Source organism: Venturia canescens, chromosome 8 (genome assembly GCF_019457755.1).
Source record: "Venturia canescens isolate UGA chromosome 8, ASM1945775v1, whole genome shotgun sequence".
In the NCBI taxonomy this organism is placed as follows: Eukaryota; Metazoa; Arthropoda; class Insecta; order Hymenoptera; family Ichneumonidae; genus Venturia; species Venturia canescens.
Window position 1 is genome coordinate 11,571,218 of NC_057428.1, and position 12,276 is coordinate 11,583,493.

The window sequence follows — 12,276 nt, forward strand, 5'->3', positions numbered from 1 at the left end:
CCTTGTTGCATTTTTCCAACAACATACGTGTCGCCTATGGATGCGAGTATTGGCGACGGACTGCCAGCCAGAAGGACCTATTTCTCAAGGATTACCGTCATTAACTAAAGTACTGAAGCGGAAACTCAATTTTTTAAATATTTTAGGAAAAAGGAAACGAAATTGGGCGACCAGGATGGTAACTTCCTTGGCGTCTGTCAGGGTTGACGTCAGGAGGGGATAAAATGTTAGAATTACTAGAATTTCGAACAGCGAAAATCTCGAGTTTATAATCTTCGAATGATAATACGAAGACAGATGAATTCGACTAGAGCTTTGAATGTCGAAATTAAATAAAACAGAAACTTCAAGGTTCGAAGCACGTTCACGTCGAAAATAGAATGCAACAATCGCCCATAGAACGACGACTAAAATATGGATTTTTCGAAAATTCGATTTGAAAATTACTACAATCAGCAATACTGTGAATATTTGCAACTTTGAAAATATAATAACGAAAGATCAAATATCATTGGGGTTGAAGTACTGAAACACCAAAAAGTCGAACGGTCAAAATAGCGAAACGCTAGAAAGTCGATCGATCAAAATAAAGAAATGCAGCGTAGCTCCAAATACACGCCTCTCACTCACTCACTTACTCAGACCGGTGATCTCCAATTTTAAACATCGTCATTTTGACTTATTTCGCCTTTTCGGACCACCGCTATTCAGCATGGTCTGAAAAGTTTCATAGACTCGAAAAATTCACTTTCCATTTTTTCCTACTCCATTTTGAATTTGAAAATATGAATTTCGGACACTCGTATGGTCCGTTAAAATTGCATTCGAATCGAAAACTATCGAAATACATATATTTTCGAGTAAGCACGAATCCAAAGAAGGAATATTCTGTTAACACATAATCTGCTAAATAGCCGATCGAAAATAAGAATTTCGAATAACTTATTGTTCCCCAATCTTTTATTACAACTATAAAATTTCGAAATATCGACTGCTTTACAATTTGTTCATTTGACATATCGAATCCCATACCCGGTCAAAGTGAAGCGTTCAGTTCCATACGCGTTGCGACTTATTCTCCATCGGTCTGCGATGATAAAAGGAAGTTGAAAGAGCGAGAGAATGAGAAAAAAACAAACGAGGAGAATGAGAAGCACGTGGAGAGAAAATCTTGGGTCGCGATGAAACAGATCGGAGAAGAGGGTCCTAATTAATGACGGTACATACTGCGCTTGACATGTTTACCCTGGCTCCTGCAACAACCCCTTGGTGTATGTACGTATTCCATTCTTTGCGAGGATGTACGGGGCGGGGGGCGTGGGTGATACAGAATCCCTCTGAAGCTCCTCTTTTTCTTCTCCCGCGTTTCTTCCTCTTCTTCTTCTTCTTCTTCTTCCACTCTCATTCGTATTCCATTTCTCATTTTTTCTCGATCCCTTCTCCCGGTATCCTCGCTTATTTCACCGTAAAAAAGGGGCAAATATACTATAGACAAAACACGAGGAGTCGGTGCAGAAGAGTACTCGGGAGGAAGGGGTCGAGGCAATTATTGTTGTACTCCTCGGTGTGTGTAGTCCGGGCTACAGGACTCGGAACTTTAGAGTTCTGATTAAACACCGGCTCCCTTAATGGATGGTCCTTCCGCGATGCGTGACGAGGGAAAGAGAGGGAGGACGGCCTCGCCGAGTTGACTCTCGAGATATCGCGAAATCTACCGAAAAGCGTTCTATTAAGCAGGCGTCTCTGATCCCTCGTGGAGCCTTTATATACGTACACGAAAATAATAACGATATACGAGGACGCTAGTAAAATTCCAAAGGTAATACGTCGGGCAAGAATGTCTAAAGCATTCTGACAAACATACTCGATTTCCGGTTGGACCTTCCGCACGATAATATCGCAACTTTATCTCATGAACCTTCGTCTTCGTCTCTCGACTCTGTTAATTGTCTTTCGCGACGCTACACTCGCGTTTTGTGCCCGCACTCGAAAGCGCGTGGAATCCAGCTCGCATATAGATTAACTTGACGAAGTAATCAGCTAATTACTTCGCTGGAAGTCATTCCAGTTCCCCGTTTCTCAAGATTTTGATTTTCTTTTTACTATATAATAACGCAGCTCGAATGATATCAATGATAAAATTGGTCTTGTCAAATTGACGAAGGTATTAAAACCTCGACAGAACCGCGGGATCACAACGACGATAATAGTGGCATGAATTTTTCATGCACGTCAGGAATCCCATTATCGTGAGAAAAACACTCGCACATAAATCCGATACTCTCCTCTTTTCTCCGCGTGTATTGCGTGGAGCGTCCACCCCGGGTACAAATCGCCCCGGGGGTGGACTCGCGAACGACTTCATTCGCAGTGTGCTCTTCTCCGGTGATAAATAAATTCGCCACGCGATGCCCACAACTTTTCGCGTGGCTTCGAGTACTCTTCTCTCTCTGTTTATATATTCATCGTGCCAATATATCTGTACTCTCCTCTGTATGCAGCCTTGCACAAGGGAAAACGACTCGCTGATTTCTCTCTCGGGCCACATTGCGGCGGAGCTCATCCACGTACAACTTTATTTTAAAAAACGTAGCTTAAAAATCGAAGTCACTCGGACGAAGATTCGTCAAAAGCAGTTAAAAACTGACTCCAAAATGTCTTCGGTTCGTGGCGCGATTTCATAGATTTGATGTCCCGTTTTTTGTGACTTTTTGCCATCAACTTTCAAAGCGAGGGATGACGCGAGTGAGAGATTCCAAGCTGCGTTATTTTATGGAGAAATTTGTTTGAAAGTTGAATTTTAAGATTTTTTTTAGACGCTATAGATGATCAAAATTTATTTTATTGATTGTGACATGATAATACAAAATATGAACAATATTTCCGGAATTTTTCAAACTCAAAGATCGATAATTATTTATTTTATATAATTATCAATTTTACTATGAAGGCTTATTTTTTTTAGGCGACGAATCGGTGCTTTCACTTCTAACGCGGTCACAAAAAACAAAAAATCGAGAAAAACAAAATCCTCCCGTAGATACCTGGTCAATTATGTAATTAAGTGGTATGCCAAATTTCAGGGAATAGGACGAGTATAGATTTCGATTTGTACTGTTCACCCGCGGCTAACCTTTTCCCGAAGTGCCTCTGCTACCATCGAGTCAATTGGTGACACTTGGGTTTTAGAAATTCATCAAATTTTGCTCATATTCATTGTATAGTGATGTCGCACAATCGATGAAACAAATTTCTGTTATCTGCAGCATATCTAAAAAAATTTTTTAAATTGGGCCTTTTCTATGACCGACTTGACGTTAATCCCCTCCCCTTAATGAGTTTCGAATCTCGCGTTATTTGCAGTTGAATCGACGAGGGGCCTTAAGGAGGGGCTGGAATGGGGGTGCGAGAGTGAAGAAGGGCTTGGACTGACAGTGCTTGGCGTTTTTTTCAAAGGAAAGCCGCGATCTGTAGCGTGAAACGTTTCTCCGCAACGTGCTTCGCGAGTCGCCAAGTACAATTTGTACGCTCGTAGAACGCGCGCGGGGCCATCAGGATCGCTGTTGGAGGGTCCCGCGAGCAATTGAATGTCATGGCATTGTCCGGCGTATTTTGACCGTGCGATATTGCCGCGGCGAGTGATCGGGGCAAAGGAGAAGGAGGAGAAGAGAAGGAGAGAGAATACTGACGAGGGATTACACCGAAATATAAGGGTGTGAGGGAAAAATAGAGCGGCGGAGGGTCAAGGAGAAATATAATAGCGAGGTTAGAAGCCCGAACGTACGAGGATGGATCGAGCATCGCGTCGTCTCGCTCTTCTGCTGAGATTTATGAGACGCCCTTTGCTCGACCTAAAGGAGATGTTAAATTATGTCTCTTCGGACCTCGCATTCTTTTCTCCTCCTGAAATATTCTTTTTTGTCTCTTTCTTCTCAATTTTTCATACATTCCAATTTATGTCTTGTGCGGCGGGGGCACCGAGAGGCTGTCTCGCAATAACACCGTGTTGATTTATCCGCCGGTACTGCGAATATACAAATTGTCGATAAATAAGTCTCATTCTTCCTGATTAATTGGATCGTTACAGCCGCGGAGAATATGTGTATACGGTGGGTTGGACATTTTTTCTTTTGTCAATCGTAAAATTAATGAGATCAAATTACTCCTCGAGCATAATATATACATTTTTTCCGGATATCCTTGTCGTTTCGAAGCGATATTTCTTGTTGGTGATATTAACGAGATAGCGACGATCGGGAGAGACAGGAAAGGGCCGACATTTTATAGCCCGGATCGCGATGGGAGCCGCAAAATGGCGTCGTCGAATAAGGGACTCGGATAACGGGAGGTTCGAGGGAGATAAAGGGCAGGGAGTAATGCAGACAACTTGAGAATATCCTGTAACGAGGGACTCTCAAAAATATAAGAGAAGTTCGACGCCACGATTGTCGTGGGTCAGTCTACCGTGGCTTAACTGCAAGTGTCCATTTTTATTATTCCTCTCTCTCTCTCTCTCTTTTTCTCCCTCCCTTTTTTCTCTTGTATATCGACTCGAACCTTCTTTATTCTTGCCGCTCTCATTTTATTTCGCGCTCGCCCTTCATCGCCAAATCCTCCCGCGCGCGCGTCTCTTAGCGAAAGACTGAGAGATTCTGGTAGCAGGAAAGAATCGCGCGCGCGGGGGGATGAGAAAACGGAGAATGGTCGGCGATAAATTTAAGGCGGTTACTGCTTTCCGATGCTGCGAACGCAGGCGGAGGGAATTGAGTGGCTGGAACAACCGCCTGTTCCGATCTCGGTCCCCGCCCGCGCCCGGAAATATAATTGCATTGACACCCAGCACGCGAGACGTTGAAATACCTAGGACATATATTTACAAGCTCGCACATGCAAATGATGAATTTCCCGTGAAAATATACAATTTTAAATAATCCGAGCCCCTAAAAATGCCCTCAAGCGCCCACCTATCTGACTTCGAGTTATTTATCGAGCCAAGTCGAGAGAGTCAAAGTTTATCAAATTCGACGAGTGCTTCGGAGTGCATATCCCCGGTCAGCCTTCCTGGGAATGCGATCGCCAGAGACAATAATACACGCCTACTGCAAAAGCATAAATAGATATACAAAGACAGTCGTCATGATCGCGTTTCGCCGCGTGGAATCATTGCCGCTGGACTACGCCTGTGGTCCCGCGGGCTTACAGCATCGTCCGGCGCACACGGGATAAACGAGTGAAATGCTTGTGACGTCGAGTGGCGCCGGTTCTCTCCCTCTCTAGAGAAAGGATGGCCCACGGATCGCCCAGCAGTCGCTGCACACCAACCTATTCCGTCCATCCTACCATTCCATAATCCATTGTGTCCAATCCCAATTAAACGGTGCTACCATGCGTATGCTCAGGCACTAACCGCCCGTTCTCAACGTACTCGTGAGATATTCTCCATCCAAACATCGCACGCATATCTGTGTGTATACATTCGTATAGGCACATCCACGTTTAGCCGTATCAGGGAGTAGTACATACGCACGTACGCACATGCATCTCCAACTCTGGCCTGCTCGCGTCCGGATCGGGACAACCGCTGATTGGGAAGCATCTGGACCACGTTCGTCTCGGCAATTACCGGCTCAGCTTCCGTCTCTCCTTCAATATATATGTAATATATATATATACAGATATGTTTGTGTATGTACACAATATAGAGAAATGAATTCGTCTGATATATATGCGGTGATGTATATCGATACACGTGTATACGGTACACTGCAACTTGAATCTTTTGGCGAAATCCGATCGGGAAGATGACCTGTTGACGGTGTTCGTATGCTGAAAAGGTAATGACAGTACGATCTGATCGATAGGTCGATTTATTGAAATTTTTGGAGGAAGGATTTTAAGTACGCACTGAGAATAAAATGTGAATAACCAAATTGTGAGAAGGGTCGATGTTGCGAAATTTTTTAAGTTGTGATAGAAGATTTGAGGAAAATAAGGTTATTCGATATTCTTATTTCCGATCGGCTATTTAGCAGATTATGTGTTAAACGAATATTTTTTCTTTGCATTCGTATTTACTCGAAAATATATATATTTCGATAGTTCACATTTCGAATGCAATTTTAACAGACCATACGAATGTCAAAAGTTTATATTTTCGAATTCAAAATGGAGAGTAGTTGTTTTATAGATAGACCAAAATGTAGAGTAGGAAAAAATTGAAGTGAATTTTTCGAGCCTGTATATAGGGTAATATGGGGCAAAACGGACAGTGTCCATTTTGCGCCATAAAGTTGAATTCCGGGGCAAAACGGACTTTCCCGGAACTGAAATTTCATAAAATGCGTAAAATTTTTTTTTCGGTTCCAAATCATTTCCTGACCATAAATCATGGTAGATTGTGGAATTCCACGGTGACATCCCCAAAAAATTCAAGTTTCAGAACAAAATAGATCCCAAATTACTTTCTCACTATCTATTCGCTTTTTGAATTATTTCAAAAAACCACGATAGTAATCAAAGTACGAATAAGGAAAAAAGGTTTTTTATTCATTTTTTACAAAAATCGCACTCGTAGCTGACATCTTCGTCTTCAACACTTGTACACAAGGTGTGTGCCCATTTGCATGTTACACAGTACATCCAATCTTCGGAGGACGACGAATATAACCCTTCGCAAAAAATGCAAGAAACGTCTTCAAAAAACGAGGACTTGGCTGTCTTGGTGAGCTTTTTTTCTGTTTGCTGAACTGCTACATTTCGAAAAATTTCGATATTTCAATTTTTATGCCTCTTGGAGGTTGTGTCCGTTGTGCCCCGGAAAATTTTTTTGAAGAAATTCCGGAAGCTAGGACCATGAATCAATGGTGGGACTCCGATATAGTGCGAATACGAAATATACCCCAGCACGATGGACCCAAAGTTGATTTTTTACATTCCTCAAAAACATGACGGAAATGGGATATAAGATTTGACTCATTTCTTTTCATTTACATCCAAAGAATGGAACCTGAGTGGTCCCATTTCTTTCCTGTTGTCCGTTTTGCCCCGGAAATTTTTTTTTTACGAAATTCGGGAAACAAGGACTGGGCATAAATTTTGGGACTCAAAAATAGTTGAAAGATCATATGCTCATCAATGAAACTTGCTTAAATACTTAAGTGTCCATTTTGCCCCATACTACCCTACATGATCTTTAATATCACACCGGAGTAGATATATTTTAAGGAGCGAAGTTATTATCGAGAATGGTTATCGAAAAAGTTGTTAACTAGCAGGTACATCATCACAGCTCTACACTATAACAACTCCGCTCTTTGAGCATGTATTTAGAGGAGAACTGTTATTGAATACGTTACTGAGAGCAGAATTGTTGACTTGTTGCAACACAACTCGACCCTTACAAATCTACTCGATAACATTTCTACTCCGAAGATTTTTATTTTATGTATGAATGACGTCTCTACTCTTTAACATTTCTAGGTGGATAACACAGAAGATTAATGACAAAAGAGGAGACATATTGATTTTCAAATTTTAGAGTAGAGCTGTTAGGAGCAGCGTTGTTTTTTAGTAGAGCTGTAAAGAGGACGGTTGTTATTTTGCCACCAATCTGAGCAAATGAGTGTGATTTTTATTTTGATCGGTCGACTTTCTAGCGTTTCGCTATTTTGACCGTTAGACTTTTTGGTGTTTCAGTATTTCAACCCCAGTAATATTTAGTCTTTCGTTATTATATTTTCAAAGTTACAAATATTCACGCAGTATTGCTGATTGTAGTAATTTTCAAATCGAAAGAGTGATATAGTCGAATTTTCGAAAAATCGATATTTTAGTCGTCGTTCTATGGGCGATTATGTTGCATTCTATTTTTGACGTGAACGTGCTTCGAATCTTGAAGTTTCTGCTTCATTTATTTTCGACATTCAAAGCTCCAGTCGAATTGATCTGTCTCGATATTATCATTTGAGGTTTATAAACTCGAGATTTTAGCTGTTCGAAATCCAATTTACTAGAAAATCGAAGGGATTTTTGTTCATCGAGCCAAAATCCCTTTAACGAATAAAACTTTTTCTCAGTCTCGTAGATTTTGGTTTTTGAACTTCTCGCTGATAAATATGGGAGTTGCTTCACAGTTGCTAATTTCTAGGTTTAAAGGGTATTTGAATCGAATCTTCAAAGTGAAACTACACACGTGGTAAAGCGTCGATGAAACTTATTCTAATAATGCCTCTTTTTATGTTGCCTCTTTCATGAGTGACTCGGAAAGTTACTCATACCAAACACAACAGTGTTAATTGAGGTATAACTGGATGGATAGCTCGACCGAAAATTATATCTGATTGCAATTTCCGTACTTCGTGATGCAATAAAAATCTGAAAAAATTCAACAACATTTGGGAAGCTATGAACAACGATTATCAATAATAATATTGCCCAAAAGTTAATAACAAATTGTTTAAACAATTAATTATTCAATAATTTTGCGGTGACCTATTGTTTTTTTTTACAAATTTTTTCAGAATTTTCGTGGATTTTTGAAATTTCTTGAAAAAATGTTGAAAAAAATTTTTAAAAATTTGAACTTTGGATATGTTTTAGAAGACATATTTACCATCAGTTGTGAAAAGTCTCAAGGTTACTGGATCAAAAATGTACAAATAGAGCCACTTAAAAAATTTAAAAAAGGGAATTTCAAAAATCCACGAAAATTCTGAAAAAAATCATGACCATTCAGAAAAATGCGCACATTCGATTCGTAAAAAAAAACAAGGGTTTACTGTAAAATTGTTAAAAAATTATTTATTTAAACAATTTATTAATGACTTTTGGGCAATATTATTATTGATAATTGTAGTTCATAACTGTCCAAATGTTGCTGAATTTTTTCAGATTTTTATTGTATCACGAAGCACGGGAATTCCGATCAGGTACAATTTATCGGCAGCTTTTGAAAATCTTTCCTATATACAATGGAATTCTATGGATTGGATACAAATGCTTGTTATTCATTGTTCTCGATTGATTTCGACTCTCGCTTTTCCACGAACTACAACTTTGACTAAATTTTACTTATCCCCAGTTTCTTTACTCAAGTTTTTTCTTACGGATTTACACGAGTTTCGAGGAAAATTGTCGAAAGCAAAATTCATGATCAATTGAAATGACACTCTTGAATATGGCTGTGGCAGTAAGCTACGCAGAGCTTCGTATATGCATCATTTTTTCTCGAGGCAGCTATATAGGAAGTTGTGCACACCCAGGCTCACACGAGGTAAGGTCAGTGCCGTGTATTACATGAAATGGTTAGTGATGCGTGAGTTAACGCGTTGGTCTCGAGAACGAGGTGGAGGATGCAGGCAGTTTGAACCTCGACCACGTGGGGATGGACGCGTATGGCGCGACTGCAGTGGGATCTATGTACTACATCCGTACGAATATACGTATATTATGTGCATCATACCGTGCCCACTGAATTGTATATGCAACTTGCAGTGAGAGAGAGAGAGAGGAAGACGACGATTGACTCTGTCGTTGACCACATGTTTGGGTCAACGTTATATACTAGCCGTGCATTCGTCTTGATCCAAGATCATTTGACGAAGTAATTCGTGAATTAGAAAAGTAAATTGAAATTTCAGGTAAAAAAATGGTGTCAGCTAGTCAATGTTTCGTGAGCTTATGGATCTTTCGTTGGGTTTCGTAATGAATTTTTTCTTCTCCAATGAAGAAAAAAAATAAAAATGAAGAAATTGAAGGTGATGGAATACTGTTTAATCGTCCGGTCAGTATCCATTTTGAATGGTGAAACGAATGATGAAGGTTTCAGTTACTGAACGAAGGGTTAAAACAGTCGTTCGACTCGAAAACTACGTTTTGAATATTTCGATTTATTAGCAACGTGGAAACTTGGATTCAGCACTGAATCGTACTTCAGACGGATTTTCCTATAGAGTTTGAAAATTTGAGTGCACAGGAATGTTGAAGGCTCTGTGCTACAGAGGTTGAAATAAAAAAAAGGTTTTTGAACATTCCAGTTTGGAGTGGCCGAAAGTATGTTATTAAAACGAACGTAAAATAGTGATTCGATTGTTTTCGACGTTTCGCGATGCTCAAACGTCTAAAAAAGAGAGGGCAAACAGCGGACAGATGGGTGGACAGAAATAAGCAGCTATAATTGACTGAAAAAGCAAAGCAACGAATGAATGTTAAAAAAAATTGATCAGAATTGCTTCGCTCGTTCTCGAGTTATATACGAGGCTACTGACAGCCAGACTCTTGTGTAGAGAAGATACAGGGTGTCCTGAAACCGAATTTTAATTATACCACGTCTGAGAAAATCTGAGAATGCGTTATTTCATTCCTGAAAAAATTTACATCCCAAATTTGCTTCCAAAGCAGTTTTTTCGTCACCTTATATAAGTTAATTCTCTAGTCAATATCCAACGATCCAGATACGACTTAACAATTCCTCAATAAATGATCATTATGTTTCGTCCCACGAGAATGCAAAAACCCAATCTTTTGTGAAAAATACAAGACCACTTGGAGTTTCAAAAATCAATCTCTGAAAATAAATGGTCAAAATCTTTGTTCTTTTGCCAATTCCCTTTGAAAATCGAAAAAAAAAAAAATGTTACGAAATTTGTGGACGTTGTGCAATCCCGAATATCTCGATTACACAAAATCCTGCTTATCCCGAATCCTGAAAATGAACCCGAATTTCAAATGAACTTGTGACATTCCCAAGAGATCAACAGTCTTGAGTTCGTCCAACACGAAGCAAATATTTAGGTCGATTTTTCAATTTCCAATCTTTCAAAGTCCAGAAATATTTCTCTGGACACCCTGTGCATTCGCTTTCGCATGCATGGATCTGCACATAAGAGTTGCGGTGGGGGGCAGAGGAGGAAGAGGAGGAGGAGTCGAGAGGGGCAGACTCGTAGTACTACGAGTCGTACTATACGCACGTGCGTGCGTGTAATACGTTGGAGGATGCGATAACGAACGTTGCACTGGGTGCAGCCGGGACTGGCGCGTATGCATTGCACATCAATATAGACTACCAGCCTCGGGCATAATGGTCATGTACAAATGCGTATTTTGGACGAATAGTGTGCATTTCATGGCAACGTCATAAAACCTTAACAAGTTTCTCATGATTAACAGAGTAATTTGGACTAAAATATGATAATCAGAATATTATTGTGAAATCAGATGAAACGATTGGTAATTGAGTATTTTTAATGAAAATACCAGAATTCATCGATTATGTTGAAAAAAGCGACTGATCAGAAATCTCTTCGTGTAAACAATAATTACGGGAGAATTATCAGTTGAAAACTTTATTTGGCGAAAGTGACAGTGGCAAGAACATATGGAAGATTCCCATTGGCCCGAAAGAGCACGATGAACTGCGGTCGTGTTTTTTCCCATCTATAAATACGCGAAAAATGAAATAAATTTCGAACAAACTGTAGGAACTGATGGAAAAAGACTGGCGGCGAACTAAAAAGTGCAAAAAACCACACTCTTACCACACTGACACACGCGGGAGCGTGAAACGAAAAAAAGTACTACTACAGCGCGAGATAAAATGCAAATAAATAAACGAGTGGGTGCGATGCCGCATTCGTCCCTCGTAGATGAAGAAAAAATCTTAAAAATTCACGATACAATGAGGGAGGGGAGAAGGCAGATAAATAAATGAGAGGACGATTGCAACGTAGGCAAATCATTTTAACGATAATTATAAAACGTGCTGCAGGATGACTGATAATTTTCCTATCGTTCAAGGATGTTAATAATAATAACAATAATAAGAATAATATTTATTACGAGTTAAGCCCGATTTCCAAATCATTATATGCAAATAGAAATTTACTGTGATGCAAAATCATCGGTCCTTGAATCACGATTCGAAAATGGAAAATTCAGCTGTAAAAGTATTTGCCTTCCGTGATAATAATTCGTAGACGCCACGCTTCCTTTGAGGTCGCACACTCACCACACTGGTGCAAATTTGCACTTGGACTTGTCGAAACGTTTTTACTTCATGCATGAATGTATGGAATTAATGTTACAACGAGACCTTTTCGGGGTAACAATTCCTTAGTAATCGATAACGATCATTAAAAAAATTGAAAAATGAAGTTTTGATATAGAAAAATGGGCAAATTGAAGAAAGGAATTGAAAAAGTTCTAGACACTGAAATTTTCGTTTAATGTTTCGTAGAGACATTCAACGACATGCAAATTTGCATCAGTGTGGTGTCTCTA